Genomic DNA, 8,458 nt, shown 5'->3' with positions numbered 1-8,458 from the left:
CTATATGGCAATACATTTCCAATAACCCTATTTACACATTTGTGCTTCATGGAGAGTTATGTTGCCTGTCATCAGGTAGGCTTAATGAACCGCCATCCTGTTGATTTAGATTGTCCTAGCCATGCTGTTGTGGGGAAATTGCAATTCACCCATTGCCCCATGCAGTTCAATATTAGTTAATCGGATTCTTGTTCCTGAGAAGATCACTCAATGGCTCGTGTAAAGCACAGATATGTGACAGGAGTCGTCATGTAGCCTAGGCTTAAAATGTGTGCTGCTGACAATTCTAGGGCATGATAATAAATGCCGTGAAGTTATTGATTATATGCAAGAAGCCTATCTTCTATGCTAATCATGACAAAGTAAATACTAATGAAAAATAACATGACATTTGTCACTCTCGTGTCTTGGCTCTAAGTGATGAATCAATTGCAGAATTTTGATGGCTGTAATAGTATGTATTGCATAATTGCCTTCTGCGTCTGTGTATGGCTGCATATTTTGTCTAATAATAGGAAAGAGGATCAAACTACAGTGAAATGAATCACCATAGACTTTTGGACCTTACAGAGAGAATTTATGATTCTCCCCACACCACTTTTTCTGGTGTAAAAAAATACTTTTTTTATGCTACTGGTGCAAAATTTTGTGGCAATTCACGTTTGTACACATTTTGTGGCAATTCTCGTTTGGCAGGGGCAGGGTCTGCTGGCCTGGCAAATGTATCTTCATTTACACCAGTTTTCTTGCAAAAATGAAGACAGAAATCTATAGCAGCTCCAAAGAGATGTAGATATCTGTTTAGCTGTGTGATAGATTTGGTGCATCTTGATTAGTGATGACTGACGAGACTTTGGTGAATAGCTTTAGTATTTGTTTTTTAAACTGGAAAACCACTTTAAAACTTGGATCTGAACTCGGCTTCTCTCATCCCTAATCTTGATTAATATGTTATGCCATATAACTTATGCCATGTTTTGATTGAATTATGTTAGACTAGTATTTGGATCAAAATTGTGGTGGACATAATAAATAACCTTGGTGCATTTTAGGACTCCCCAAAATAATGTCCCATTTTCTATAGACACGGAGCAAAAATGACTAAAATATGTAGCAAATCTGCCACATGTACGCTTTTTGGTGCAATTTGTGACAGAATTATAGAGCATTTGTCATAATAAATCTGCCTCATTGTGCTTGACAAAACAATGGCTTTAACAAAGGGACACCTTGACATTTATGGATTGAATGAAATACAGGAGGACAGCCCGGATGATTTTATAACTCTTCGAGTGTTCTTGTTAAAAAAAAAGATAAAATGTTGAGTATCTCTTTGAGCAGAAAAACTTCTAATCTAGACATAAGCACATTAAATTCTAAGTAATTGCCACATTACAACATCTACACCTACGCAACACTTCCATGTATACATAAAAATGTTACCATGGGAACAAGTCGCAATTCAGTGGCATCACAATAATAAGAATGATAATAAATATTTTTGGTTGTTCAACCACTTATGCTGAATTACCAGATTTCTTGTATCCTCTGTTTCAATGCTCCCTACAATCTATACATGTAAATGCACCTTTAGAGATTTTTAACGGACATACCTTTTCTAACACACTTATATATGAAATAACTTGATGTGTCACGTCAGCATCAGCCCGAATTGTGGATATTCTGCAGCCCTCCACTCTAGCTCATAGAGGGATGCTCTGTGTATTACTGGGGTTGTCTTAGTGACTTTAGTTGTCTTAGTAACTATTTGGCATTGCTCCAGTCATAATCACTTTTATTACTTGACTTAATTGCTTTGTGCACCATTAATGAAAAGTATATCAAAAGGTAACATGGACCACATGGCACAGTCTTTGGCATACTATAAATAAATGCTCAAACACAAATTTATCAAATCAGGCGTAAACGAAAACTGGCTTTGTTGCCAATTGAAACCACTCAGATTCCCCCTTTCATTTTCCAAAGGAGATCTTAAAAATAAAAGGTGGAATCTGATTAGTTGCTAATCCAGCTTTCCTTTACACCATTAGATCTCCACCATAGCCTTCAAAACGTTATCCCTCCTGGATAAAGATTATTTCAGCTCCATTAGTGCAAAAGTGCCTAACCTGTACCAGACACAGCCATAGTGTCACTTTTAACCTTTTCTGGACTAAGAGACACCATAACAGCTATGTATCTGCTGTTTTCAACAGCAGATGTCCAGGGCTAATGTCTGCAATCTGTGGTAATACCTATCACAGCTATTTAAGATAGGTATTAAGATTCCATGGGCGAATGTGACCACACCATCTGGGAGAACTAAAACAGGGAGCCACACACTTCCCATCTGGGCTATCTTCTCTTGGCTGATGTCAGGGAAGGTGGCCAGTACTAGTTATAGGTCTGAGCCGATACAAGACCCCCTGGTCTATTGCTAGTACAGTGCTATGAAAAAGTGTTTGCCCTCTTGTAGATTTCTTTGGTTTTTGTACATTTGTACTGTATATTCCAATGTTTGCAAACATTAGACAGCATTGGAATATACTGAGTTCTGCATTGTGTGATGCATAGATATGCATTTCACAGTACAAGATCCAAAGCCCCAAAATGTCACCCAAGATAAGAGAAAATGAAGATTTAAGAAAAATAAGTAGATAACTAAGACAGATAGAACAAGTCCTTACATACAACAGTCAAGGATAGTTGCTAAGTAGCAGCTAATGCATCTATTTTACCAGAGAAGTGGCCTTGATTGGTTGGATCTGAGTCTGAGGTATGGTATGTTGAGTTTAGTTTCAAACATACAATGGGTCAGAAAAGACCACTGTATGTTCAAGACAGATCACTGTACAGTAAATGGTGTAAGAGAAAAAAATTAAAATGGCTGATTTGCAATTTTTCCATCACTTCTCCTTCTGAAAAATGTATAAAAAATTATCAAAAAGTCATACACACCAAAATGGTATCAATGAAAACTACAGATCATTCTGCAAATAATGAGCCATCACACTTCTCTGTAGACATAAATATAAAACTGTTATGGAGGTTTTCCAAGGATTTCTTTTTTTCAGTATTAAAACACAAGAAAAACTATATAAATGTGGCATTGTTTTAATGGTACTGACGGACATACAGAGAATGTTGTAAAAACAAAACTGTGGCAGAACTGCTTTTTTTTATCAATTTCACCTCATTTAGGATTTTTTTTCCAGCTTACCACTACATCATATGCAATAGTAGATGGTGCCTTTGGTAAGTACAACTCATCCTGAAAAAATCATGCCCTCATACAACTGTATGAACAGAAAAACCTAGAAGGCAGGGAGTAAAAAAACAAAAATGCTGAAAATTGTAGGGGCATGAAGGGGTCAAAGTAAATCCGTTTTAATAACTCCAGATGACCCTATATCTTTTCAGTAATTCTTTGGATCATTAGTAGATACAAAACTTAAATGGAAACATTATTTTAATTCAATCCAAAAAAGAAAAAGAAACATTTACTTTTATTTTTATATGGTTGGTTCATCTCTTGCCCTGTTTTATGTCAATGTTTCCCCATGTCTAAGCACCAGCTAGAATATTCAAAATATGCGCTGCAGCATCTGTCAGTACATTGTGCTGGTGCCCTTTTGTTTGTGACGGCAATCAGGAGTGCACACCTGCTTAGACTGCTTAGAACCTCTGCCTCTAAGGCCTCATGCACACGACCGTGCTGTTTTTTGTGGTCTGCAAACCGCGGATCCGCAAAAAACGGAAGACGCCCGTGTTGTATTCCGCAGTTTGCGAATGGAATGGGCGCCGGCAATATAAATGCCTATTCTTGTCCGCAAATCGCTGACAAGAATTGGACATGTTTTTTTTTTGTGGGGCCGCGGAATGGAGCCACGGATGCGGACAGCACACAAAGTGCTGTCCGCATCTTTTGCGGCTCCATTGAAATGAATGGGTCCGCATCTGAGCCGCCAGGGCCCAAACAACGGTCGTGTGCATGAAGCCTAAAGGTCATGTGAGAGATTAGTACAGCCCAAAATTGAGGAAATAATGTCTATGAGAGCAAAGAGTATGTGAGAGGACCATATTAATGCAAATACACAGACATTTTTTTGTATACTTAGCAAAGCAGAACAATATGCCAATTTCAGTGTGTGATTTGTTTACTGGTGGAAAACTATTTAGCAACGGGAATAGAGAGATACATTTACTGGCTGCTGAGCTAAAGATGGTTCTAGTCTCAGAAAATGATAGTTCTACCACTGCATGGTTTAATTATAGAAAAAAATGTGATAGTAACCCTGTTAAGTATTTGTGGCTTATTTTATACGTAAACACGCAAAATATGTAAAATGTATTCTCTGAGCCGTTACATGATATACATTGTAGTGTACTTCTGGTGGCTGTAGTTATCTCCTTTGTTTTGAACCTCAGCTATGTCATGTGTCCAATACTCTGACTCCCTAACTGACACAGCATCTTATGTGTGCACAGGAAGTCAGTTTCTCTATTAATTCTTATGACAGCATCAATGTCAATCTCATAAGAATGAACAGAAAGCACTAACTTCCTGTCCACACATAAGACTGTGTCAGAGTGTCAAATGACACCGCTGATGACCACAAAGGAGTATATAACTCACAAATATAGCCACTAGAAACATGCAACTGGTCTTGTTTGAAATCTGACATTCCAGGGAATAATTGTGGGTTTAACCTGTTTTTACTTTCAGCTGCATTCACAGTATGCCGATTTCTATCAGTGATATCTTCTCCTGTAATGAATAGCTGTCATTCTGGCATTGTCCTGGAATGTCAGCTTTCAAACAAGAACAGTTGCATGTCTCTAGCTGCTACCATTCAGGAGATAGCAGAATCTAAAGCAGCCCTCTGCCCTCCAGTTAGCTACTTTTCCCACTAATGGAGATGGACTGAGGCAAGACAGTTAGGTGGTTAAAGGAATTTTCCAGGAGGACATTTTTTTTAAGGGTTGGAAAAAAATAAGCATTACTTACTGAGTAATTTCTGGTCTCACACTCAGTCAACCACTGACCACAGTGGTGACCCACAACAGCCAGTTATTGGCTGAGCCGATATTTCCAGTAATTTCATGTGGGTCAAGATAGGATCATGGAGCAGTGATGGGTGATCAATAAGTTAAGGTCATCAATATCAGAGTTGTGGGCATCTGACACCAGGGACTCCCACAAATTAGTTGTTTCAGGGATCCTCTGCACTCCTCACAGCTTACCAAGCACATACATTGGATAGAGGCTGTGCTTAGTATTGCGCCACGGCCATGTGACCAATAAATGTGATGTCCCTGGCCTAGGAAGAGGCCGCAGTGCTCACTGGAGACTGCCACGGCCTCTTTAAAGAGGTGTTCTACCAGCACCCCCACTGATCTAATATTGATGACTTATCCTAATAATAGGCCATCAGTATTAATATCAGACAACTCCTTTAAACAATGTGTATATATATATATATATTTCTTCTTTATCTTTACTTACCATCAAAATTCCATATTCTGAAATCATATCTATGTCTTACAATACAAAAGAATATAATCCACGGCACTCAACGGTCTTTGTTACTTTCATTTATTGAAAAATCAAAGTGCAGGTTACATGGGGAACATAGCAGAACACAGGTGAGTGCCGTGGATTATATTCTATTGTATTGTATGGATTTTATGTCTGCCTTTCTTCCGCGGAGCAACACGGTTGTTGTTCACCCACTAATCTGTGTGTCCATGAGCTGGCTTGGAGATGGTGATGACTGGAGGTGGTGCTGAACTATGACTTATATCAGACCATTGCTAGCACTCATTGCTAAACACTTATACCTTCACAACAGATTCATTATCCCTTGTTATAACTTAAAGTTATCCCTCAATTGTAGAAGGCGATATTGTTTAGTTATTAATACTGCTTGGAGACTCTAGTGTGTTATGTTGCAATATATCATATTATAGTATATCAGCCTTCCATCTTGAAAGAATGCCAAATTATTTGGTTTAGTTGCCCTATGGAGTATTAAACCTCTTGCAGATTCTTGTGTCAACTATAAGGAGGCATATAATATTTTTCTCTACTGACCATTTGTAATGCCACTAATAAAGATGTAACTGAGTGCCGGCTTCATAACAGAGTCCTCAGACACTCATGATTTTCCCGTAACTTTTCATAACACAAGCCAGAGGCGTTAGAACATCTGACAGTTTCAGTAATACAAAATAAAGCAATTTTAAATAAAGGTCATTTATTTTTCTACTTTAAGATAACAACATTTCACCAGAAGATGCCAGTGGTAAACAGTATCTAATACATGTTTACAAATCAGCTCTATGCAACTGGACAATATCAATTGACTGGACTATTTAAAAAAAATTAATAAATGAATAAAAATTATAGTAAAGCAAATCACTTTTTTTGGGAAGAAACACTTTTAAAATTGCAAACATTCTGATGAAATGATTTACCTCCATTAAAAGGGTTCCTGCTTTGGATAGAAGGGTCTACTTAAATTATTGGTCTGGCTGTGTAACGTTAGACAGAAAAGGTCCTACATAGAGGTAGTGATACTATTTGCAGTGAGAATCGTGAACTGGGATTGTCCCTCTATTAACTCATAATTTTATACCTAACAGGGTATATGAGAAAAGGTTTTTGTAACTAGACAGCTTTTATTTTTTTATTTTTATTTTTTTTAGTAAAATGAACCAATGGTCAATCCTCCTATCAGGTGACACCCAACTGAAATCTTATTCAGTGGGCCACTAAACATCACTAAAGTATCTTTGAAAATCTGCAGGACTAGTGGCACCCAGATTTTAAAGTGAGAGAGAGAGTGGGTGAGAAACTGGTATGCTATTATGTTTCTTGGAAATCTGGAGGGGGGTGACTCTTTCTCATTATAGAGAGTGCCTGGTATGCATAGTATGTGTGCGGAGTGTGGTAGACCAGTCAACACTTGTCTGGGTTTCTGGGGAAGATATTCATATTAGTTTATGTAAGCCTATCTGATGGCAGCAGATTAATCTAATTTTAATATATTTTCCCAGAAACCCAGAGAAACATTGACTTCTCGGCACCCTTCATTAGAATAAATAGTACCCCAACCAAGGCCTGTAAGGCAGCCAAGAAATTTTTCTTTGCTAAGTTCTGTTGAAAGGTAGTTTTCCCTTCCTTTGGGAAAGCAGAATAGCTTGCTTGTTTCTTATCCAGAAAAGCAGTATGTCGGGTTGCAAGAACAACAATGGATAATAATCTTATAATGAAAAAACCTTGATTGTCCAATTTAAGACTACCACAAGGGGACAATCTTATTATGAAAACTCAAAGTTTAAGGTTAGCACTAACCTGGAGGAAATTTGATCTATGAAGCACAAGGAGGCATGTATAACTTAGCACATCTTACGTCTGCTGTCAACAGATAGTTTTTGTAAAGCTAATTTGAATATCTTTCTCAGAAACCCAGGAAAACATTGCCTGGCCCACAAGACTCAGTAGATGTATTACGCATATTAGGTGCTCTGTAATGAGAGAGTGTACCCTCGAGAAAATGCATATAAATTGCCCAAAAACCCAGATTGGCATACTAGGCTGTCTCCCTCTCCAGTCCAAGAGTATTTTTAGAAGATATTAGTTTTTAGGAAACCATAGAATGTTGTATACTAATTATCAGGACAATTGGAACATAATTGATTTAGGTACAATCAATTTGTACACCAAAACAATTTCAAGAAATTCGCTCATCTCTAGTCTGAATAAATTTAAGCTGAAGAGAAAGTGTTCTGATGATACTGCATGCGTGTATTTGTTATGCCTTTCAAAATTAAAAAAATGATCAATATTATCTCTTTTGGTTGGACATTGTCTGCTGATCTATACACACACAAGGTGGTATAGGAAGATCCAATTGCTTGTTTTGAACAAGAGTTCCAAAAATGACCTCTTGCTTGGGAGTAACTAGCCACAGGTTTGATTGTTATGTCAAATAAAATAGATACATGTGTTCTATCTAAACCAATTCCACAGACAAATATGTGTGCTGGTGACAGTCTTCCAAGAAAGAGAAGAGCAATGACTTTAGCTTTTATATAAATAAATAAAAGTTTGAAAAATTGTCCCTTTTCAGGGTACATAGGTAGTGCCATCAGTGTGATATGTAACCTAACAGACAAAGCAGGAAATGTGTGGCTCCTAAGGTGAAGTAGGAGCAGCAGCAACAGTATAGTATGGAATATGGTAAATTGGGTAGAGTCCACCACCTAGGGTCGTGTGATCTTCCTGCTTTATCTTCCCTTCCCCTGTGATTGTTTTCAGATCTTTAAAATGGCCGACACCATTTTGAGAGATTTGCTCAAATCAAGTCGCAAACTATTTTGTATACATTGGGGTGCTGAATGTTTGTGAAATTCAAGATAAATTTCAATTTGTTAGAAGCAATTTGCTCAACTT

This window comes from Bufo gargarizans, chromosome 3 (assembly GCF_014858855.1).
Source record: "Bufo gargarizans isolate SCDJY-AF-19 chromosome 3, ASM1485885v1, whole genome shotgun sequence".
Taxonomy (NCBI): Eukaryota; Metazoa; Chordata; class Amphibia; order Anura; family Bufonidae; genus Bufo; species Bufo gargarizans.
This window is presented reverse-complemented; position numbering follows the sequence as displayed.